This window comes from Schistocerca serialis, chromosome 4, assembly GCF_023864345.2.
Source record: "Schistocerca serialis cubense isolate TAMUIC-IGC-003099 chromosome 4, iqSchSeri2.2, whole genome shotgun sequence".
Taxonomy (NCBI): domain Eukaryota; kingdom Metazoa; phylum Arthropoda; class Insecta; order Orthoptera; family Acrididae; genus Schistocerca; species Schistocerca serialis.
Window position 1 is genome coordinate 219880709 of NC_064641.1, and position 25151 is coordinate 219905859.

At 41.6% G+C, this 25151-nt stretch overlaps 1 protein-coding gene across 3 annotated transcripts in view; it reads left to right on the plus strand.

Annotated features, from left to right (window-relative positions):
* Positions 1-5435: 5435 nt before the first annotated feature.
* The window catches only part of LOC126474018 (putative mediator of RNA polymerase II transcription subunit 12), a 951360-nt gene continuing 931644 nt past the window's right edge, over positions 5436-25151 (plus strand). For 2 of the 3 annotated variants that reach the window (XM_050101418.1, XM_050101421.1), the window contains exon 1: positions 5436-5494. The gene's annotated coding sequence lies outside the window, so the exon portion shown is untranslated. The remainder of the gene's footprint in view (positions 5495-25151) is intronic. The other variant, XM_050101420.1, reaches the window with a different exon arrangement.

Below are 25151 nucleotides of genomic sequence, written 5' to 3' on the forward strand. Positions count from 1 at the left end.
TTCAAAGCCGGTTGTTTCCCTGATTATCTGAAACATGCAAAAATTTTACCTCTACACAAAAAAGATGATGTAGAAAACATTGAGAACTACAGGCCAATTGCCCTACTGTCATCATTTTCCAAAATAATAGAGTCCATAATGAAGAACAGGCTTATGAGCTATCTAAACAAATACAACCTTCTTTCAAATGACCAATTTGGTTTCAGACCAGGCAGAGATACAGAAATGGCAATAGCACATTTCACTAAAGTGGTTCTAGAAGCACTGGATGAAGGCAACTATGTATCTGGCATATTCCTTGACCTGTCAAAGGCCTTTGATACAGTTGACCACCAGAATCTATTACTTAAGTTAGAAGCACTAGGAGTAAGAGGGGTAATCAACAAATGGTTCCATTCATACCTTAAAAATAGAGTACAGTGGGTAGAGATCTCGCATGTCTCCAGTAGATCAAAGTTCATAGAAAAACACCTGTCAGATCCACAGCATATTAATATTGGGGTCCCTCAGGGAAGTGTGCTGGGTCCGGTGTTGTTCTTGATTTATATAAATGACTTTCCACAATATATCCGACATGGAGAGAAGATATTGTTTGCCGATGACAGCAATATTATAATCACCAGTGAGACATCAGCACAAATGTTGGAAAGTTGTAATGAATCACTGAAAGATGTCTACAAATGGTCTACAGAGAATAAAGTGACCTTAAATATTAAGAAAACAAATAGCATACGCTTTAGAATAAACAGAAAAAACAGTCCCCTAAAGTTAAAGCTACATAACACCTCTGTAGACGAAGTGCCCACCACAAAATTCCTAGGGTTGCATATTGACAGCCAGCTTAGGTGGAGTGAACATGTTAAAAAACTCACAAAAAAGATATCTACAACGTGTTACGCACTTAGAGTTCTCTCCTCAGTATGCAGCGATGAATGTCTAAGAACTGTATATTTTAGCTATGTACATTCAGTCATAAGCTATGGGATAATTTTCTGGGGAAATAATGTACTCAACTTACAAACAGTTTTTAAAGTGCAGAAGCGAGCAGTGAGAATTATAACTAAAAGCAGTAAGTGGGCTCACTGCAGAGAACTATTCAAAATACTTGGTATTCTAACTGTTCCCTGTTTATTTATGTTCCACACTATAGTATATATAAAGAAAAATATAGTGAATTATAGTACAAACAGCATTTTACACAGCTATAGCACAAGAACAAGCCACTGCCTTCATCTAGATAGAAGAAACAAGCATAAGACCCAAAAAAGTTTCTTGTATCAGGGTGTAAAATTGTATAACAAGCTGCCACAGGAAATCAAAGAAATTAACAGCATGTACTGTTTCAGAAAAACTCCTAAACTGTATTTTCAGGAACACTGTTTTTACACAGTAAGTGAATATTTAAATGTTTGAATGTAATTTAAGTGACATAATGACATTGTATTGTATATTCTGTAAATGTATAACAAGCTGCACAGGACATCAAAGAAATTAACAACATGTACTGTTACAGAAAACCCTTAAACTATATTTTCAGAAACACTGTTTCTAAACAATAAGTGAATATTTAATTGTTTGAATGTAATTTAAGTGATAAATGTCATTGTACGAGGGCGGTTCAGAAAGTAACCTCCGATTGGTCACAGTGCGGGTTGTGGGGGGAGTAGCGACGCCATCTGTGCATTCAAGCACTCAACAGGTCAGTCGGCATCAAGCCGTGGTCGAGTGAACGTCGTACCTGCGCTAGTTTAGTTTTTGTGGCAGTTTGAAATGTGTGCTGCAATAGAAAACCCCGCCAAATGTGAAGTGCGTGCTGTCATAAGGTTTTTTACAGCCAAAGGATATTCTGCAGCAGCTATTCATCGTGAGCTTTGTGCCGTGTACGGACCAAGAGTTATGAGTGAAGGAGTTGTCCGTGAATGGGTACGTTTATTTAAAAGTGGACGAGAAAACGTTCATGATGAAGAGAGGAGTGGTAGACCATCATTGGTGACTGACGAACTCGTTCAGACAGTTGATGCAAAAGTTCGTGAAAATCGACGTTTCTCAATGTCGGAGTTGTCTACTGGTTTTCCACAGATTTCTAAGACTCTCTAGTACGAGATAGTGACAGCAAGATTGGGTTACTGTAAGTTCTGTGCACGATGGGTGCCCAAAATTCTTACCGACCACCACAAAACTCAAAGAATGGCCTCTGCATTAGACTTTCTGTCACGTTATGAGGACGAAGGAGAACCATTGTTAAGCAGAATCGTGACCGGTGACGAAACCTGGATTAAGTACGTGAACCCTGAGACAAAAGAACAATCAAAGATGAGGGCACATTCAAATTCGCCTACCAAACCAAGAAAAGCCTCGCAAGATTTTTCTGCCAGAAAACTGATGGCAACGGTGTTTTGGGATGCCAAAGGGGTGTTGTTGGTTGAATTCATGGAACGTGGTACGACCATTAATCAAGACGTGTACTGTGAAACAATAAAAAAGTTACGACGGGCTATACAGAACAAACGCCATGGTATGCTGACTTCCTGTATCGTTTTTTTGCACGATAACGCCCGTCCTCACTCTGCTCACAGAACAACGGCCCTTCTTGAGTCCTTCAAGTGGGACGTTATCAACCATCCACCTTACAGCCCAGACCTGGCGCCAAGTGATTATCACCTCTTCATGCATTTGAAGAAATGGCTCGGGTCACAGCGGTTTGATGACGACGAAGAGCTCAAAGATGCGGTCACAGGCTGGCTCCAGGCACAAGCGGGTGATTTTTATGCAGAAGGAATTTCAAAGCTTGTGAAGAGATATGATAAGTGCCTCAATCACTATGGAGACTATGTAGAAAAATAGTGCAAAGATGTAGTTGTAAGATGTATATATTAAAACATTTTTATTTAACTTGGTGTATTTTTTTAAATCAACCGGAGTTTACTTTCTGAACGGCCCTCGTATTTGCATACTCTGTAAATGCATATAAAAGTGTCAATGTATCTGCAAAAATCACTGTATCCAAACTGACAACATCCATACATTGCAAAATGTCTACGGATGGCTAATCAAATAAATAAATAAATAAATAGTCTGAATGAAGTTGTACAAATATTGGCAGATACTGATAAGATTTCAAAGTGGTGCGATGATTGGCAGCTTGCTTTTAATGTTGAAAAATGTAAAGTTATGCACTTCAAAGAATGAAAAAACACAGTATCCTATGAATACAATATTACTGAGTCACAGATGGAATCTATAAACTCATACAAATACTTGGGTGTAAAACGTAGAAGGGACATGAAGTGGAATGATCACATACACTCAGTCGTGAGTAAAACATGCAGCCAACTTCAGTTTATTGGCAAAATAATATGGAAATGCAATCAGTCTACAAAGGCGACTGCTTACAAATCGCTTGATGTGAATGGTCACACGTTTGTTTGATGCACAGGAGAGTGTCACTGAATGGTGAATGAACTGAACTGGCAGACTCTTGAAGATTGATGGAATCCTTCCCAAGAAAGTCTACTAACAACATTTCAAGAACAGGCTTTACAGATGGCTCTAGGAATATACTACAACCCCCTACATATCGCTCCCTTAGGGGCTGTAAGGTTAAAATTATTTTAATTACAGCACAGACAGAAATATTTAAAGGCATTTTTCCCGATCGGGAAAAGCCCTAATATCGGGTACAGGGGGGCGTACCCTCTTCACATGCAATTCACTGTGTTTCGCAAAGTGTAGATGTATTTGGCGACGTAGCTAACAACCAGCGAATGATGAATACGACAGTGTTTCTGAAATGCGTTGGGGAGATTCTTTAATAGGTCAGTTGCTACAGTGGGCTGGCTACAAGTATATCAACCAACAGCTTGTAAAATCTGTGAACAGATTGACTGAACCCACACATGATAGAAGTGTAAAGCATAGTACAATGTCTAAGGGAGTTCGGTGTTACGGGTGTGACTATAGTAAAACTCAATATTTTTATTATATGTGCCTCAAAAAAACATTTCAGTTGCATATTGTAGTCTTACGCGTTAAAAAAAAAGACACGTGGAGACATTCGGATCATTTGCAATGTTACCGTATATGACATTTAACTCTCAATACCTCACTGTGATTTTCTTAAATATAATTGTTCCACTTAATTTGCCATTATACAGTTTTTGTGAAACAATAGAATCGTGTTAATTCGATTTCTACTGCGTTCATGTAAATTCGTCCTTTTAATCTTTTATGTTATAGGACGTAATTTTAGAATTGTTTTCTAAATTGCATATACGTTCTAAAAAGGGAAGGCAAAACGTGTTTGCTCACTTTATACACACAACATATTTAAATGTAAAGCCCTCATTAAAAAAAAGGAAAAATGGGGAGAAAGCAAATTATCACAGCGAAAGATGATACACGTGAAGTCGTGAACATAGCAATGCAAAGTTAAGCAGTTTCGCATGGTATCAGAGATGTGACACAAATACTTCTTTCTGTCACAAATCGTCAGTGTAACAGTAATCCATAACAGCAAATTTTAGTGAACACTGAACAGTATCTCAAAATTTTTCCACCTGTTTGAGAAATGGGTATAAAATATGTCTCTGAAATTGGTTGGCAGCGACGCACTGTATTTGTTAAACACATCCTGACACTCTTCGTGTTCACAGAAACGAAGTGCTCATTACGATGCATGTTAGTGGTGCATTTGGCGACTGGAAAGAATTATAAATGTTATTTCCGTAGTATTAGAGATACGGAACTTCAATCTGTGAAGTCGGCTGTGGTTTTCGGTTGTTAACGAAGAAATGCGCATGTTTGTCTTGCAGTTTCATTCCTCGTAGGTGGACCTCGAAAAATTACACGATTTTCAGTCTTTAATGAAACCGAATATTAACTTTTGATCAGGTAAAATTAAAGCACAGAAAGTGATTTATGTGCTGGATGTGATGTACTTTCTCTTGCGGATTTTCAGCGCCGGCCACCGTTTTACTGATTGCGTTTGTTGATATATTGTGGTATAGAATCAACTATCGAGGTATTTCTACTCTTACATTTGTGCACCTGAAGAATTAACCGTTGGCTTCAGTGTGAAATAATAATTCATTCTCTCCCAGTTAAGGAACTGTAGTTAAAGTGTAGTGTAAACACATCTTACCTACGCTTGTTTATTTTTCGTATTGCTAAACCACAGGATGATCGGTGTGGCTGCTTTTGGCGAAGGCAGTTGTATTATTTTTCGCAAATATTTGTCCATCAGGTTGTCGATTTACGTGACTGGAGTGTAAATAAATGGCAAAGATGTAATTATTCGATATCAAAGTGGTATGCTGAGAGGTAGATCTTGTGATAAATTATTTAATTCTTATTTGTTGTATTCGATAATGTGAATGTGCACTTGTTTCTTTGGTTGTTCCATCGGTGATTTTTTTCCCCCTTCCCCACCGTCTCCATGGCAACTTGTCAGTCGGGTGTGCTCACTTCCGTCTGAATCAATACTGCACCATCAGAGGTAAGCGTATTACCAGTACTGAGAAAAAGTGTGCTACATAGTGGACACGAAATTCAACCTACCTTTTCAGCCTGTTTTTCAACTGATTACCTCCCGCTACCTAACATCAGTACCTACTTTCGTTACTTAGCGGACTTCTGATGACTGCAAGGATGTCAACAATCAAATTGCAACCAAACAAAAAAGAGATTCTCGAACTCTTATTTTGTATGCAATTATGCTGTACTGTACGTACAGCTAACCCATATCTTGAAAAATAGTGGTAGTGAACATTAAATGAAAACATTCTAAAGTTCATGTTTTTATAAGTAGAGCCATATCGTAAATAGAGAAAGGCATTTAGAGTAAGGAGTTCCTTGGAACATAAATTCTCATGTATCACTTCACATTTCGAGCACCAGTCGTCGCGATAAAGTATTAGTACGTCATCGAATAGAGAAGCGAAGTGTTTTCTTAGCATGTAACCCTTCTATTCAGAATTTTGTGTTTATCAGAGTTCAATGACCACAGCACTTCCCCTCACTGTTACAGAAAAGTGATTGCTTTCCTCCATCTTAAACGTATGTTAAAAATTTGGTACAAATTTAATAACCTTAATCTACAGCGGTTTACGTATTCGGAAATTTTTATCGATTTGTCACATTGCCGAAACCAGCTGCCTTCTTCGGTGCTGGGAGACATGAATGTTACTAAAGCGTGACTCATGTTGACATTGTACTAACTTTGCAAATTGTCTACAGCGTTCGTCTGCCCAAGCGTACAGAGTAATTATGTAGAATTAATTAATTAATTTGCCCTTTCACAATACAGAATAGTAGTAGCCTGTTAATAAACTTAAAAGAATGTACGTGTAGCCTTTGTGTATAGATTAATTTTCATGTGAAACAGCACGAAAGCAGATTTCGTATGTACCCGGTTGGTATTTATAAACGTCATGTACGATTAATTCGAAAATACCACTGCCTTCGTACTTTCGTTACCATTGGGAAAGAGAAAAGCACCACCATATTTGGTAAAGAATAAACACGAGGTTTTGAAAAGTATCAAAACAGCTGCATATTTACAAAAGGAAATAGACATTACGCACGTGGAATCCAGAAACCTTTTACAAAAGTAAACACTTCCCAACATAACATGAAGTGCCATTTGTGTTTGTACACCAGTTATTTGGACAGTTTCTGATTTTCGTTTTCCTTCGTAGGCGGTAGCACGCTCCACTTAATTTTTACATCTGTCTTGTAACTTGCTTTCGCAAGTATGATTTTGCATGACAGCTGCTTGAACATTAATATGTAATACCAAGAGAATAATTGAAGCTACCGAAGATGAAACATCTGTGAAAAGTGTTTGGGTATTAAACCAAGAAGAGGTTTTGGTCGCTCAAAGCAAAACCGCATTTCGTATTGTAAATTAGTATAAATTAGGAACTAAACGCAGGCAAAAAGTGCTTCAGTTACAAAATGATTTAAATTTTCATTGCTGGAAGCTTTTCTCAGTACTTTATTTTGTATTCATACATCGTCATGTTTCTCCTGCCTGAATAGCTGTGTGGAAGGATAAGTATTTTAGGCCAACATATGGTCTTTCCTTCACATAGGCTGAATACTGCGATAACATATGGTCTTGTCGCCTATTAGTCCTTGTCAGCAACTTACGACAGTGGTTTTCAAATGGTTGATGGAGCGTGTACAGCTTCTCTCCAATAAATGCAGGCGACCTTTTCAGTTTGACCTCCCACTGCCACCCCCACCCTCCTTCCTCACCGTCCACCGTCATCGTCCAACCGACACTGACACTCGCTCCCGCCCTGCGCATTAATCTCAAGAAGTTTCATAGCCTACACAGCGCTCTTATTCATAAATCAATCAATCTGTTCTGCATATATATCTTAATATATTATTTGCTTTTGTTTCGTTCACAGTGCCTTATCGTAGTCTAATCTTCCAAACTACCACAAATCTTTGAAAATTTTCGCGTACTAATCAATTTAGAATAGGCAGGTAACAAAAAGCTGCCCTCCGATTGCTGGTATGAACATCGCTGTGTTTCAATGGGCATGGTACTTTCGAAGGTGGCATAACTTGCCTCTCGCCGCCCACCGAAGTTACTCACCCAGGTGCAAGGGGGGATCTGCAGTTCAACCCAATAGCATTATTATTTATTTTTTTCACAAGCACAAACAAATGCCACAGGTAAAAGACGTGGTAAGCGGCCAAGTTCACTTACCATATAGGGACTGAACTCCCGTCCTTTGGACTTTGCCCGACACGTACCTTCGATCTACTGTAGCCCTTTCCTTCTGTACTCAACCATCTGATTTCGGCTGTAGAACGACGAATTTTTACAAAATTCGATGAGCGTAAAATGTTATATCGCTGTTTCTCCAGTTTCAGGTAATGGTTCTTTCCTCTAGTATTCTTGCAGTCGAACGGTTGTACGTTACCTATTTGAAATGAATGTCTTGAGAGGATCCTATGTTTATACGAGTGTTGGAACTTTAATAGTGGGACTTACTTATTTACAGCTCGTACAAAATAGATGCGTGTTTCAAAGTTTTACTGAGCTTCAAAGTAATCACCAGCATTGTGTATAACCCGTTACCAGCGATGTGGAAGTCGTAGGATATCTTAGCATTGCCAGTTGTGTTGACAGTTCGAACGGCGCGGTCTATTGCCCGACGAATTTGTAGCAGTTCTGAAGCGAATGCCGTGAAGTGTTCCCTTCAGTTTAGAAATCGAGTTGGACTTACGAGGGGTTAAGTCAAGGGAGTGCAGTAGGTGGTATAGCACTTAGCAGCCCCAGCAGTCAAACAAATCAGTAACAACTTGCACTGTACGTGCTTGAGCATTGTCCTGCAAAATGATGGTCAGGTCCTGCAGAAAGTTTCATCACTTCTGTCTCTAAGCTGGTCGTAGGTTGTGTTCCAAAAATGAACAGCATAGAGACAGAAGTAATTACACTTTCTGCAGGACCTGACCAACATGTTGCAGGGCAATGCTCAAGCACGTACAGTGCAAGCTGTTACGGATTTGTTTGGCTGTCGGGGCTGCTAAATGCTATACCACCTCCTGCACTCCCCCGACTTAAACCCTAGTGAGATCAACTCGATTTCTAAACTGACGGGAACACTTCACGGCATTCGCTTCAGAACTGCTACAAATTCGTCGGGCAATAGACGGCGCCGCTCGAACTGTCAACACAACTGGCACTTCCAAGGGTATCCTACGACTTCAACATCGCTGGCAACTGGTTATGTACTGGTGATTACTTTGAAGGTCAGCAAAACTTTGAAACACGTATCTATTTTGTACGAGCTGTAAATAAATAGTTGCCACCATTAAAGTTCCAAACCTCGTAGCTTACCCAGTGACAAATCCTACACTGGTCTTTGTACGTTCGTTATAAACATATCGTCTGCATTGCCGTATGTTTCGTCAGCTACAGGTTACAGTAACTCATTTTTAATTAGCAGCAGAAAAATCCACAGTTGTATAGCCAGCGCGATGAATACGTTATTCTTTATTACGAAGTGCGTGGAATTGCAGGCCTATGATTTAAAGTATCACGTAGGTTTGTTTATTTATGCAACTGCTGGTTTTACTGTCTATCTTCATAGATGTCATCACCATTATTGTACACATCTGTAGGTTCTGTGCAGTGTCACGAAACATACAGGTTGATTCTGATTCTGCTGTATCATCTACTACTTTTCCAAGCGATAGGCTGTTTCTCGCAGATTCGTTTTCACTAAACGGGTAACAGCTTTTATAATACCCACCAGCCGATCGTCAGATAGTCTGGTCCTTCCTACTCTTTGCCCCGAAGCGAACACAAGTGAACAAGCATTCGCAGACAGTTCGCAAGAATGTTAAAAATTTGGTACAAATGTAATAACCTTAATCTACAGCGGTTTACGTATTCGGAAATTTTATCGATTTGTCACATCGGCGAAACCAGCTGCCTTCCTCGGTGCTGGGATACATGAATGTTGTAATGAGCACTTCGTTTCTGTGAACACGAACAGCGTGAGAATGTGTTTTCTCAAACAGGTGGAAACAATAGAATCGTATAATTCGATTTCTACTATTCGCTAGTGTCTGTAAGCAAACGTTTACTCCACGAAAGGGAACTAAAAAGAGATAACGAGAATAGCCTATGAATGGTGCATTGTGGGGTCGTGTGGGACAGCAGGTAGAGTCTGCGCAGGATAAGGTAGCCGATGCAAAATGACCAATTTTCGTCCAAAGCATTGTTAGAGTTCGTTCATTCGGCAGGGGAGACCGACACTGTCAGCTGCCTTTCGGCTGGTCGGCGATGACAATCTAAGCGTACACTCTGCAATCTTTCGCAAACTGTTTTGCAGAAACTATTCGGTAAAAAGTTTAATTTTTCTTTTACTTGTAACTTTGTATGTCAGATTAATTATGTTGTTTCCGTAATTTCGTTAATGTTCATAGTTATTGTGATATTTACATGAAAGTAAGACACTGCGAGATTCGGAAAGTGTGCAATGAAAAATAGGGGTTGCTAAGATTTTGCGTTTGGTGCGTATTACATAACATCTTGCTGCACATAAATTCAGCTAACGTATTGCGTATTTCTTTACACTTGGGTGGAGATCTCTGTTACCAATTTCGAGAAAATTTCTCTGACATAGCACACTCATTTGCGATCGCGCTGTGCCAGTGATAAAACCAGAGTGAAATATCCGTAACATTCTTCATATTTCATAAATGGTATCATTTTGGCAAATAATAGCATACAAAGAGGAGAGTATTTTGCCATATGGTTATTATGCAAAACTTTATTATCTACAGTGTTATTCCACTAAGTACAGACTTTTTCGATGAAGGAATCTAATCTGTAAGGACTATTGATAGCGGGTGAAACGAGAAATGCTGCGGGTTTTTGAGAAACATAAGTGAAGACATTACACGTTTATTTTGTACCGAGGATGTGCTTTTTCATGAGGCACTGACCTTGCTTTCCCTCAGTTCCTCACTTAATAAACACACCACTTTCTCAGAATTCTCTCGCAGCTGCGTTTACATAACATGTTAAGAGATGAGACTGTATAAACCTCGCTGTGTTTCGGCAAAATAAGTAGATTTTAACATGGCAACAAGAGAAGTGTGTAGGTTTTGCTCAAAATTCGCTTCTCGTACCACTTCTCTGAAAAAGACAGGCGAAAATAAATCGCTGCATTTTTGGTGGAATTCCTTTTGGACACTAACCAAAGCAGAGGTGGCAGATCTTTTTGAATTGCAGACATGCAAGTGTGGGCGTGGAGGGGGCCCACTTAATATTTACAAAAAAAATGTGCGTAGGCTTCAGTTTAGAACAGCCCTACCTCCAGCGCTTGGCATCACCCCTACAGTGCCTGCCCGCAGCCCCCACCCCCTATCGCTCTCCCCAGGCGTGCCCTGCCGTCTGCGCATCCACCGGCCACGGGATTCTGCGTGTGCTATAGCGACTAAAAGTCAGCAACGTAGGTGAAGGGCGAGTGAGAAAATGAGAGGACGGTATGTAGAACACGATACTTCCTACCTACTTTTATATTAGCGATTCCGCCTCTCGTGACACCTGGTGGTCAATCGCGCATTATATAGGGGAGTCCAGATATTTTTGTTCGAAAATGTCAATAAAACACGGTGAATGAGATGTGAAATATACACAGAGCCTGTCACACAGGCTACCCGATGAAATCTTCTAGCACTGGTCTACTTTAAGGGAAATTTATTGAGCTTTTTCTGAAAAAAAGAAAATAAAGAAATACAGAGCTTCTGCTGGTTCAGTCTCTTACAGTGGCCCCAAGACAGTCAATAATATTGCGTAGTATTATTGACGGTCTGTTGATGAGATTGAAGGTTGTGCAATACATTGACGGATCTAATGATATTAGATTTTTATTGAGCAAACTGCCTAGATTGTATGGGGCGTCGGTGTGCGGATACGGCCAGTCGTACCTAACCACCAGCAAGGTTGAACCACCTGAAGATGTCTGACAGTTGCTCCGAGGAAATATTGTGGAATTTGCACAACGTGATCCGGCAGCAAACCCGTGAAGACTATTTACAACACATCAGCCGGGAAAGTTTGAAGAATCACAATATTATATATCTTTTGTCGGCTCAGTCTCGTATGCTAAACTGTTTATTTTGCGCGATTTGTTGTGTTGTGAAGTGGAAATGGCTTCGAAATTAGCGGAACACACGTTCATTTGAGAATTACTGGAAGTATATAGTGATTTGCTAGCCTTATGCTGTATTAAATGAAACGATTGTAGTAACCGCCAAAAGGAAGCAAATCAATACGATTAACTGTTGTCCAGATATAGCTGGAGATGTACCTGGAACCACATAAGCTTCAATTAGTAAAGGAATTAAATTTAATGCAGCCGAATTACAGGAATGAATAGAAAAGAAATAAGATTGCATCGAAAAGCGGAGCTGGTGCCGACGAGTTACTGGATTTTTCTTTTTTTTTCCGCCATGAACGTATTGCAAAGGCAAGAAATTTGTGGTGTGATTTAAATAAAAACGTATGCACTTCTTGTTTATAAAATTGGATGTAAATAAATGAATGTTGCGTAGACGTAATCTTAATTATGGGTGTAACAATTTGCAAAAGTTCATAAAATGAGCGAGCGCCCATGCTTAGAACGTATAATCATTCGGCACACTTATCCACAAGTCCTTCTCCTTTTACCTCTCCTTCATCCATCCAGGCTCCCTCTTTTTCCTTACGTGAGCGCAAAGCCAGCCCGAAAGACAAATAACAGCTAGCATCCGTATCCGCCATGTTTGCACATCAGAGATTCAACGCTAATATTGATTTGCTGTCTGAAACCAACCGTCAATATGTTCCCCAATATCATTGCCCAATATTATTGTTAATCTAAGGACCGAGTAATGGATCTATTGCCTTTCTCAAGACTCCAGTTGGATCTTTGAACACTTCGGTACGTTTCTAGGAATGATTTTTAATTGCCTTCGGCATTTATGCTATGGATCTCTTGGATGCCAGAAGCACTTGAGATATCTGCAGTTGCTTTTGAGACCACTCCATCGTTCACGCTATTCATGTCAATATTGTCAACAACAAAAGCCTAGACAAGTTAGCAGACGAAGGATTTCTGTATTGCTACGCAGAAGCAGGGCGGATTCGAATTTCATTTGATAGTTCCCTTAGGAACCGACGACCAGCGAACGCAAACGAATGAAAACCTAATGTGACCGAATGCCGTTCGCTTGTGCTCGCGTACCGTTTACGCCAGAGTGAGTTCTCATTCAGTGATGCTTGTTCGCTTGTATTCACTCCGGTGTAAACCATTTTTATTCTATTTATTTTCATTTTTTTTACCAGTCAGTCACCAAAAGCGTGTTTTACAGTTGTTCATAATGATATTAAAGAACGGAAATTATGGGAGAACTAATAAATCCAGCACTTGTTCAGATTAAAAAAGAAGCGCTATGCAAATGAGGCCGCCAGCACATCAGGCAAACACAGCGCTGCATTTCGGAACGCTGCGCAGAACACATTAGATGCGTACGCCTGGAGCATAATGATAAATCAGCAGTGACAGAACAGCCTCAACGCGGGAAACACATTGGAATGTGGGAAAACAAGAATGTGCTGAACTAATGGCTTTTGGGAGAACGTCATCAAAGAATCGCGTGAGATAATGCTCCATGACAATCTTGTGAACAGGAACGTGGGCTAGCAGTTAAATTCGGTATGGAACCCTGCACTAGCAGCTACGCGAAGAACGCACCCAGTATTGGAGGCTTCGCGATTCTGGGCAAGAATGAATGCACTGTCAGTCGAACATTTCCCACCACAGGTCGCCGAATCCTGCGCACGGGGGAAGGCGTGGGGATAGAGAGCCGCCGGCAAGGGAAGCCCACGCAATCTCCAGCTGACGAGAGTGACACTCATCGGAACGTCGCGGAATTTAAAGGCAGCCATCGAAATGGAAGCCCGAGAAAATTTAATTAACTTTATTATTGTTGTGTGATGGATTAAGCATGCATCTGTGCGCTAGTTACGTATTAGGAATAATTACTGATAAGAAATATAGAACGCAATTTGAGGCTTACATAAAGATGTTCACGCCAGTTCACAGAGAAAATATTCTTCTTTGCAGAGAAATTATAAGAAGAGAAATCCAAATCGCTGCTATATTAAAAGTGTTCAGTGCTTTACTGGTTTCCGATGGGCAAATTTAGGCTACAGCGCCATTTTCTAGCTGCGTCCAGCTTTTTTCGACGTCCATGAAATATCGATTGATTTGGTAACAATGCCTTATAAGTGTACTTGTAAACAGAACAAAAAAGCCATATCCAACAAAAAAAACCTCGTCTACAACAACATTAACGATCGACATATCGCGGTATAGTCGGTACAATAATATAATCACGCTACCTATAGTCAGTGACAGCACCAGTAGATGTTTTACCGACGCCAAAAACAGCTACACGCAGCTAGAAAATGGCATTGTACTCGAAATCGGCCCGTCGCAAACCAATAAAGCCATAAAACTTTAAACATAGAAGCGATTTGGATTTCTCTGCTTGTAATGTCTATGCAAGACATACATCGCACTGCGGGCCCTCAGGAATACAAAAAAAGCCTTCCTTTGCATTATTTCGCAATTAGGAAGGCTTGAAACGTATACAGCGATTTGTTATTACCACCTATCTTTCTACAGAGTAACGGGAAAGGTCATACTTTCTTTGGCGTTTTAATTGTTGTCCATAGTAAAGTTAAGCAGAAACATCATCAGCACTGCAAATATTAAAAAGGGAATGAAATCAGCCAAACTAACCCAAATGAAATGAATTAGAGTTGTAGTCGGTTTTGTTTTCCTAAAATGCACAGTGGTTACAGTTTTTGAAACTTCACATAGACGTGTTTTCGAGTACCGGATTCGTGTAAACTCAGTGCCTCAATAAAACGCAAATGATGTCCTACACCTAAGAAATAATAGTGTATCAATGAGCTGTTGCTGTGGATATAATGAAGCTAGCAAAGAACGGTTACTGTTGGCAAGGCAGATGAGAATTTCAATGTAATGCAGTCTTGTTCAAGGATTATGTGAACTATTTGGCACTCAAACCACCAAGCAACGGGTTGTACTCCAAGTCTCATCTGCACGGAATATAGAATCAGGTAATGTAACTTTCTCGTCTTCAGTGGCCATGGATTCGTATAGGGCGTATAACAAATAGCATAGACCCTTGAGGAGTACCTTTGATGCCCCTTACGACATGGCTTATCAGAAACAGTCCTACTAAAAGTAGGTTCATAGTAAATCAAAGATAGATTTTGTACGCAGAATTTTTTTTCCGAGTTTTTGCTGAAAGCATAGGCAGTTAATAATTTTTGTTCAGTTGCCATAAACATGCTTGAAACAAGACAAGACACTCTTTTGAGAAGTGAAATGATTGGTATTTCAACGAGCTGCCCGTCCGTATGGCGATTAATCCGAGGACAAAGCCACGCAACGTATGCGAGACAGAGAAAATAAAACTTGATTCGTGTTCCCCAGTGTAATTTTAAACAGTGCGCTAATACTAACGACGTGGACACTAGGCATGCTTTTCAAAAGTCAAGGATGCTACCCACGATTTCTTGATGCCCCAGTGGCGACACAGTGCTCACGCTAGTGCTACGTTTTAGGCAAAGAACGTAGTAAAGCAGATGAAGAATTGGTGTATTAACGAGGACCACGGAGCTCCTTTTCGTGTAGCCGCTGTGAAGATACGAAGTTAGGTATTGAGTCAGCAGCTACTTGGGACTGTTATTTAGTAACATTTCGTTTATTGATGTCCAAAACTTAAGACACTAGAACGGCACAGTCTTTGTATGAAAGTTGTTACTTCACTGGCACATACGTTTTGAATTTGCCTAGTTTTTCCCTTGTTCTTGTTGTGTCGTGTCCAGTAGCCTAATGTTTCTGGGAACAAATATAGGGCGTTTCAAAAAGAACTTTACAACTTTAAAAATTCATATAAATTTATTGAAAGAAGTGCTAGGTTTAGTGTTATTTTGTAGGGGAACACACAAATTTTTCTTTAACTTAAACTAAAAATGTTGTACGTGGCTTCCGTTGGTTATCCTGCACATGTCCCATCGGAAGTCAGTTTCTTCCCAGACTCGCTGTAGCATTGCAGGTGTAATTTGCTCAGTGGAGGCGTAAATTCTTGCTCTAAGTTCATGTAGAGAAGCCGGCACAAGAGACACAAACACGATATTCTTGATTAATCCACATAAAAAAAAAATCGAGTGGTGTCAGGTTTGGGAAATGTGGGACCATGCAATTGGCCCATCACAGCCAATCCATTGGCATGGAAAGAGGTCACTGAGAAAATCCCCGACGTCAGCCAGGTAGTGGGGTGGTGCACCATCTTGGATGAAGTACACATTTAGTTCTTGGTAATTCTCATCGATCTGTGTTGTGTAACATACCCAGGTACACTGTCCTATTGACGATTCTCTCACAGAAAAAAAGGGGCTGTACACTTTGTTCTTGCTCAATGCACCCTGTTTCTACAAAGCACTTATGCCACTCATAAATTGTAGGCCTACTAGGAGGATCTTTAGCATACTTGGTACAGAAATTACGCTGAACTGTTGTCGCCGACTTCGATTCATCAAACCAAAACACACAGCTAGCACGCTAGGGTCCGGTGAAGACAGCCGGTTTTAACGCAACTGCCTCTAGCTCACCTTACGGTGCGATTCGGCACTAGCGAATTATGCGAGACAAAACTCAAAACTTGATGTATTTCCCTACTAATTGAAACTACAATCACCTCTGTATGTACTATGAATTAATTTATATGAATTTTCAGAGTTATTAAGTCCTTTTTGGTATACCCTGTATTTATTTATATGGACATATTTCTGGAATAATCTCTCATGATAACAAAACAGCACAGGTTTACATGTATTTATTTTGAAGCGTCGTGCTTGTAGAATCTCTCAACATTAACTCTCTTTGTTCCCCCTACAGAATAAAGGAAAATTTTGCAGCCTAATCGACTGCATTTCCACGTTTATGATAGCGGGGAGACGACACACTGTCCGAGGCTGACAGCAGTGTTGATGCCAGACGTTTAAACAGGTAGTCTGACGACCTGTGAAGATGCTCAGGCGTGTCAAGCATGGAGTAAGCCACGGTAGAAGGGAATGTCCGCTGCGTAAATAAATTCCTGGCGGATGCAACAACTGCAGTGTACAACACCTTGCTAATTACAAGGGATGTGTGACGATATACAACACAAAAACACAACAAAGTGGACGACCTGCTCCCAGTGAAAAATACTTTCGTGAGACGCAAGCACCCTGCGACGTGCACTCCACAAAGACGATGACAGCGATACTTATCTATTTCTATTTGTTAACCTATGTTTTTGCAGTAGGTCACTTTAGAGTCTTTGAACTTGCTATATGATATAATTAATGACAACGTTTCATTTCCGCATTGAGTCAATAATAATAATAATAATATAATAATAATGTTAGGTGCAGTTCACCAAGAGGCGCAAGGAATGTACCAATAACGAGACAGAAGCGATGATACTGATACACGGTTTACTGAACAAGCACGATACATGAAACACAGTTATTCACTAGCATAACTCAGAATATACTAGCGTCTTTGTCCCGTGCAGAGATGAAACAGTCCTCGCTCGTCAGCGATGCTCGGAGGTATCGATATCCCCACAAATCTATATAAATGTGAATGCTCGTTTGTTCAAAATCGTAAATCTCCGAAAGTTCTTCACCGATTTCATTGAAATTTTGACACAACGCTTCATTCAAATATGTGGTTGTTTTCATATATCTACTGGAGCGCCACAGATAATACACACATAAATGTGTTGTATATAAAGGGGAAATGTTGTTATTAAACAGTCGAAAGGATCTGGCCGATTTACTTCAAATTTTTATACAATACTGTGATGAACATCCGGAAGGAAATAGGCTATATATTTTTTAAATATACCTAACGGCACTGCAGGCGTTTACTCTGGCATCCAGTCGATCATGGCGAATACTGTTATGCCACGACTGCTGGGCCTGTTCAAGTAGTTCTGTAAGAGTTGGTTGACAAGTTGCACGAGTTACTTCTCGTCCCATTATATCCCACAACTACGCGATTGTAGATAAGTTCGGTGATTGTGCTGGTCAGGGAAGTTGCTGAATGTCTTGTAGAGCACGTTGAGTTTGAACGGCAGTGTGTGGCTGAGCATTATCCTGTAGGAAAAAACACATCACCTTCCTGCTGCAAGAACGACAGATCAACAGGTCTAACAACATTCTGCACTTACCGAGTGCTGGTTAATATCCCCTACAGAAACTCTAAAGGTAAACGAGAGTTGCAGCTTACTGCACTCCAGGCCATAAGGCCTAAAGTGGGGCCAGTGTGTCTTGCACGAATGCACTCCACGAGACGACGCTTACCAGGTCTACGTCGTACGCGCAAACGACCATCACTTCCGTGCAGTCAGAATCTGCTTTCATCGCTGAAGACAACGGCAAGTCATTCCATCTTCAAGAATGGGGTGCCGCAACGTTCGGTCTTGGGTCCTATGCTGTTCTTAATATACACTCCTGGAAATGGAAAAAAGAACACATTGACACCGGTGTGTCAGACCCACCATACTTGCTCCGGACACTGCGAGAGGGCTGTACAAGCAATGATCACACGCACGGCACAGCGGACACACCAGGAACCGCGGTGTTGGCCGTCGAATGGCGCTAGCTGCGCAGCGTTTGTGCACCGCCGCCGTCAGTGTCAGCCAGTTTGCCGTGGCATACGGAGCTCCATCGCAGTCTTTAACACTGGTAGCATGCCGCGACAGCGTGGACGTGAACCGTATGTGCAGTTGAAGGACTTTGAGCGAGGGCGTATAGTGGGCATGCGGGAGGCCGGGTGGACATACCGCCGAATTGCTCAACACGTGGGGCGTGAGGCCTCCACAGTACATCGATGTTGTCGCCAGTGGTCGGCGGAAGGTCCACGTGCCCGTCGACCTGGGACCGGACCGCAGCGACGCACGGATGCACGCCAAGACCGTAGGATCCTACGCAGTGCCGTAGGGGACCGCACCGCCACTTCCCAGCAAATTAGGGACACTGTTGCTCCTGGGTTATCGGCGAGGACCATTCGCAACCATCTCCATGAAGCTGGGCTACGGTCCCGCACACCGTTAGGCCGTCTTCCGCTCACGCCCCAACATCGTGCAGCCCGCCTCCAGTGGTGTCGCGACAGGCGTGAATGGAGGGACGAATGGAGACGTGTCGTCTTCATCGATGAGAGTCGCTTCTGCCTTGGTGCCAATGATGGTCGTATGCGTGTTTGGCGCCGTGCCAGTGAGCGCCACAATCAGGACTGCATACGACTGAGGCACACAGGGCCTACACCCGGCATCATGGTGTGGGGAGCGATCTCCTACACTGGCCGTACACCACTGGTGATCGTCGAGGGGACACTGAATAGTGCACGGTACATCCAAACCGTCATCAAACCCATCGTTCTACCATTCGTAGACCGGCAAGGGAACTTGCTGTTCCAACAGGACAATGCACGTCCGCATGTATCCCGTGCCACCCAACGTGCTCTAGAAGGTGTAAGTCAACTACCCTGGCCAGAAAGATCTCCGGATCTGTCCCCCATTGAGCATGTTTGGGACTGGCTGAAGCGTCGTCTCACGCGGTCTGCACGTCCATCATGAACGCTGGTCCAACTGAGGCGCCAGGTGGAAATGGCATGGCAAGCCGTTCCACAGGACTACATCCAGCATCTCTACGATCGTCTCCATGGGAGAATAGCAGCCTGCATTGCTGCGAAAGCTGGATATACACTGTACTAGTGCCGACATTGTGCATGCTCTGTTGCCTGTGTCTATGTGCCTGTGGTTCTGTCAGTGTGATCATGTGATGTATCTGACCCCAGGAATGTGTCAATAAAGTTTCCCCTTCCTGGGACAATGAATTCACGGTGTTCTTATTTCAATTTCCAGGAGTGTATATTAATGACTTGCTATTCTATATTTAGAAAGATGCAAAGCTGGTACTTTTTGCCGATGATACAAGTATAGCTATCACACCCGACAGACAAGAATTAACTGGTGAAATTGTAAACGATGTTTTTCAGAAGATCATTAAGTGGTTCTCTGCAAATGGGCTCTCATTAAACGTTGACAAAACACAGTATATACAAAAAATGGTTCAAATGGCTCTGAGCACTATGGGACTTAACAGCTGTGGTCATCATTCCCCTAGAACTTAGAACTACTTAAACCTAACTAACCTAAGGACATCACACACATCCATGCCCGAGGCAGGATTCGAACCTGCGACCGTAGCAGACGCGCGGTTCCGGACTGCGCGCCTAGAACCGCGACACCACCGCGGCGGGCACAGTATATACAGTTTCACACAGTAAATGGAATGACCCCATTAATAAATATAGACTTCGATCAGAAATCGGTAGCTAAGGTAGAATATTCAAAATTTCTAGGTGTGTGCATTAGTGAGGGGTTGAACTGGAAAAAACACACTGAGGATCTGCTGAAACGTTTGAGTTCAGCTACTTATGCTACTGGGGTCATTGCAAATTTTGGCGATATACATCTGAGTAAATTAGCTTACCACGCCTATTTTCATTCTCTGCTTTCGTATGGCATCATATTCTGGGGTAACTCATCATTGAGTAAAAGAGTGTTCATTGCACAAAAGCGTGTAATCGGAATAACTGCTGGAGCTCATTCAAGATCATCCTGCAGATACTTATTTAAAGAGCTAGAAATCTTCACTGTAGCCTCACAATATATTTATTCTCTTATGAAATTTGTTATTAACAATCCGAACGAATTCAAAAGTAATAGCAGTGTACATGGCTACAACAATAGGAGAATGGATGATCTTCACTACTCAAGGTTAAATCTAACTTGGCTCAGAAGGGGGTAAATTATGCTGCCACAAAAGTCTTTGGTCACTTACATAATAGCATCAAAAGTCTGACAGATAGCCATATAGCATTTGAAAGGAAATTAAAAGAATTTCTTAATGGCAACTCCATCTACTCATTAGATGAACTTTTGAATATAGTAAGTGGGTAATTTCCCCAACCTCAAAAAAAAATTGAGTGTCATGTAATATTTTGACTAATGTAATATCTTGTATAGACACCTTTTATTAACCTGACACGTTCCACATCATTACGAAGTGTCGTATTCGTGATCTATGGAACAAGTACTAATCTAATCTAATCTAATCTTCAAGTGATCCTCTGACGGCACGAGTCGAGCCGCGCATGTCGATACTATGGCGTGAGTGGAAGACGGGCTAGAGACCACTAATTCGCTACAGTTCGTGTTGAAATGTCTGGGCTCGCAAGCCTTCTTGTCTGTGCTGAGGTAGTTGATTGGTCTGCCACTACTGCCCTTTCAATACGACGATCCTGGCGGGCGTGTGTGCTGCGTGGATGTCCACGGGTCTACGGGTGTAAGAATGTTCACGTGACCACTGGTACCTGCATCACTGCAAAACCGACAGAGCACGTCCAACCTGTGTTTCAGTTCTCCGAAAGGATCATTCCACCACTCGGAAGGCCACAGTCTGACCCCTTTCAAACTCCCTCACTTGGCTGTAAGAAGCACGAGTGCGTCTCCGTGGCATGGTTGCCAGCTTGCTTCACACGTTTGCACCACACTGAGCCTTCTGGCTGTGAGCACTCCCTATTAAAGCGTAGACACAGGTGGTGTTCTGGTAGCTATGCCACTGCGTTGTCAGTTGGCAGACGACGTTGAAACCATTATCAATATATCCATTATCCCCCAGGTGACATATGCTGTTATCGGATTGAAATCAACGTCGGCTTTCCTGGTGTACTATTTTTTTCCACAGTGTATTTTTGAAACATAAATATATATAAATACATAATAGTGAGACGTTGTTAGCTAACAGGAAAGTTGAATTTATGGATATAAATTATGTGTCCCTTTGGAAGTCAGACCTGGAAGCTGGAGAGATTGAATAAGAGTCTCTGATCGTCCTTTCCACCAACCTGTCGTCTTCTACAGTTATGTCCCCAGCGCAGAAGACAGCTGTCGGTCGTGGGATCTTCTTCGGTGGAGGCTGCTACGCAATCAATTCGAACCTGTGATTGTGCTTTTGCGGGATGCCCCTTGCCAGGTCAGTCTCTATATGTACAGAGGGCAAGATCTGTAGTACTGAGAGTGAAGGTAGGCGACACTTCTCATTAATGTATCCTGCTTGGTTATTATTCAAATATTCACACATTTACCTTGTCTTTTACAACACTCGACATAGCTTTCTTAATTGTATGGTAACTTTTTCATCCAACGAGCGAAATATGACACATATGTCCAAGTCTCCGGTACGCACTAGACAGAATGAGTATTACATACAACACAGTTACACCCGATATAGAGTACAATATGTCCCGTTCTGAAGAACATCTGAAACAGAGGGGTTATTACATATTTATATCTAAGTAACGCACGATACTGACATACGTGTCCGGCCCTCCAGAACGCCCGAAACAGAGTGACTATCGCATCCAAAGTGCTTCGTCTCCCAGGCGCCCCAAAGCGACCCGAAGGTGTCCGAAATACTTCGGTTATAATATCGTTAATATTATGTTTCTCGAAACTAGTGAAATTTAATAAACAAAAACGATAGACTCGTAGGGTAACAATGAAAGATTGTCATACTAAAAACTGCGCTAAATACAATGAAAAGTATATAAATAGTTAATAAGAGAAGTTAGGTGTTTTGGCGCCCAGCACCCGAACGTGTCGACCAATCAGAAGCAAGTTCAGTACAACTGGCGGAATCTCCCACGGGACTGGTACATACTGAAGCTTGTACCTCACTCCACTTTTGTACCATATGGTACTTCACGTGTATCAAACTGCATCAAGGCGCGCTTCTAGCAAAATAAAATACCGGCGGCCACAGCCAGAAATATCATATGGGTTATCGTCTTATGGTTAGAATACTACTACAAAATCTGAATTTGCTACAATAATAAACAAGGCTCAAGGTCAGGGAGAGTACAAAGAAAGCGGAAAGGAGGTGACGGAGAGAGAGAGAGAGAGAGAGAGAGAGAGAGAGAGAGAGAAGAGGAGAAGGACATAGAAAGGGGAGGGAGGAAATGGACAGAGACAGTGGGGAGAAGGACATCGGGACGTATATCTAATTCCCCTACATATTTGAAATGTGCGCTTCCTCGTTTCTTTCTTTTCCATTTAACCAGATTGAGCCACAGCAACGTGTGACTTGAAACAGCTAGTAATAATAATAATAATAATAATAATAATAATAATAATAATGAGTATACTGCTGGATATTAAAGTTGAAACACGAAGTAGGATAGCAGATAACGAAACTGTATGTATCGCCCGTACACAGGATAGCAAGCAGAACGTATGATTACATTTGTAGGTGAAATTGAGGGTGCGAAATTTAGTACACAGAGCTCCCACCTCTAACATCAACAACAGCTCCAACCTGATAGCGAGTTGAGTCGGGATGAGCTAGGTTGACATGTGCCAATACGCTACTGCTTGCTGCTTCAGCTCTGTGCCAGAGTTCACCAATCGTAGTGGCTAGCAATTGGTGGCGTACTACTCTCTTGGCAGCCCATAGTCAGATGATGTCAGTGGCTGAGAGGTCTGGGAAATGCCATGGCTGGGTCAACAACCGAACGTTGTATGTACTGAGGTAGGTAGGCACAGCACTCTCAACATGGGGCTTCGCATTATCAGAAATGTTAACTCGTGCTGTCCAAATTACCGACCATGAGAAACAGAGGTGACCGGGTTGTACCCAGTGGCACCCTGTCCCATGAGAACAGGTGCTGTACTTGATGACGATGTATGGAGATCTCAATGGATAGAGGAAATGTTACCCGTGACTGGACCTCATCTGCAATTATCCACATCTGCAAGTCTTTTATTCTGCATCTGAGGATAATAAAATATTGTTAACAGTTTAAAGCCGTTCGATATGTTGGAGCCAGTTTTGTTATTTCGGCTGTTGAAGTCAGATGTCGTAATTTACGTTCCACTGACGAAGAACGAAGATTTATATGATGATCATAGCCTCATCCAACATTTTTTTGTAGTGGTCTTCAGTCCTAAGACTGGTTTGATGCAGCTCGCCTGCTAGTCTATTCTGTGCAAGCCTCCTCATCTCCAAATAACTACTGCAATCTACATCCATTTCCCTGCTTACTCTATTCATCCTTTAGTCTCCCTCTACAAACTTTAACACTTCACACTTCCCTCCATTACCAAATTTGCATTTAATTGATGTCTCAGCATGTGTCCTGTCAACCAATTCCTGCTTTTAGGCAAGTTGAACCGTAATGCTCATTGCATCCCAGTTTGATTCAATATCACCACGTTAGCTACTCGAACTATCCATCTAATTTTCAGCATTCTTCTGAAGCACCATATTTCAAAAGCTATTCTCTTCTTGTCTGAACAGCTTGTCGGCCGCGTTTGACTACCGTACAAGGCTACATTCCGCACAATAATATTGCCTTCAGAAAAGACTTCCTAACGTTTCGATTTATACTTTATCGGCCATCATAATCTCTTTTGCTGCTCAAATAGCAACAGTCGTTTACTACTTTTCGTATCTCGTATCCTAATGTTGTGCGTCACGTTCTTGATAAGTTCTTTAAGTTACAACGTCCTTGCATATTTTTGAATATTCGTCATTATTTGCTTATCACAGGTACGATAATTCACCACAATGTTAAATTACATAAACGTTCTACAACTCTCAGTGTAACAAGCGCTTCACTGTACAGTTTTAATGCATTTAACTGAAATCATGGTAGATTCACTGATTTTGTACCGAACATTATTTTTGTCTTTTGTAACACATAAACAGCAGTCACACCACGAAACGAATATTCCAATGGACGTAGTGTGTCAGATCAGCCTTCATGTAGCTTAGTAGCAGCTTTCCGTTGTTACATAAATGACCTCCCCTAACGTAAATTTAACAGGAATGACTCTGACTTAAGGCAACTGTGGGTACTATGCGAGAAAGCTGTACGTGTAATTCCGCCCCCCCCCCCCACAAAAAAAAACAGGAAGATGGATATGTTGTCGCCGGTACCCCCAAGTTTTTATACCAGTAGCGGCAAAACATTTTTCCCATACATGCGATTTACGATTTAGAAATTTGGAAGACATAGTTATCTGGTCATCATTTTTCTTGTTGATTTCTACAGTGCACATTTAGTATCAAAAATGGTTCAAATGGCTCTGAGCACTATGGGACTCAACTGCTGAGGTCATTAGTCCCCTAGAACTTAGAACTAGTTAAACCTAACTAACCTAAGGACATCACAAACATCCATGCCCGAGGCAGGATTCGAACCTGCGACGGTAGCGGTCTTGCGGCTATTTAGTATTTGGTCAGTGTTATATACAAGGGCTATGCGGAAAGTAAGGAACGATAGGTCGCGAAATGGAAACCACAGTGAAAATCAAAACTGTTTCATTTGCAACAGTAGCTACAACTTCCAGCTACTTGTCGCCGATCCGACTTAGAAGTTTGTCGTAGCGTTGTACCAACTTCCCAATGCGCTCGTTATAGA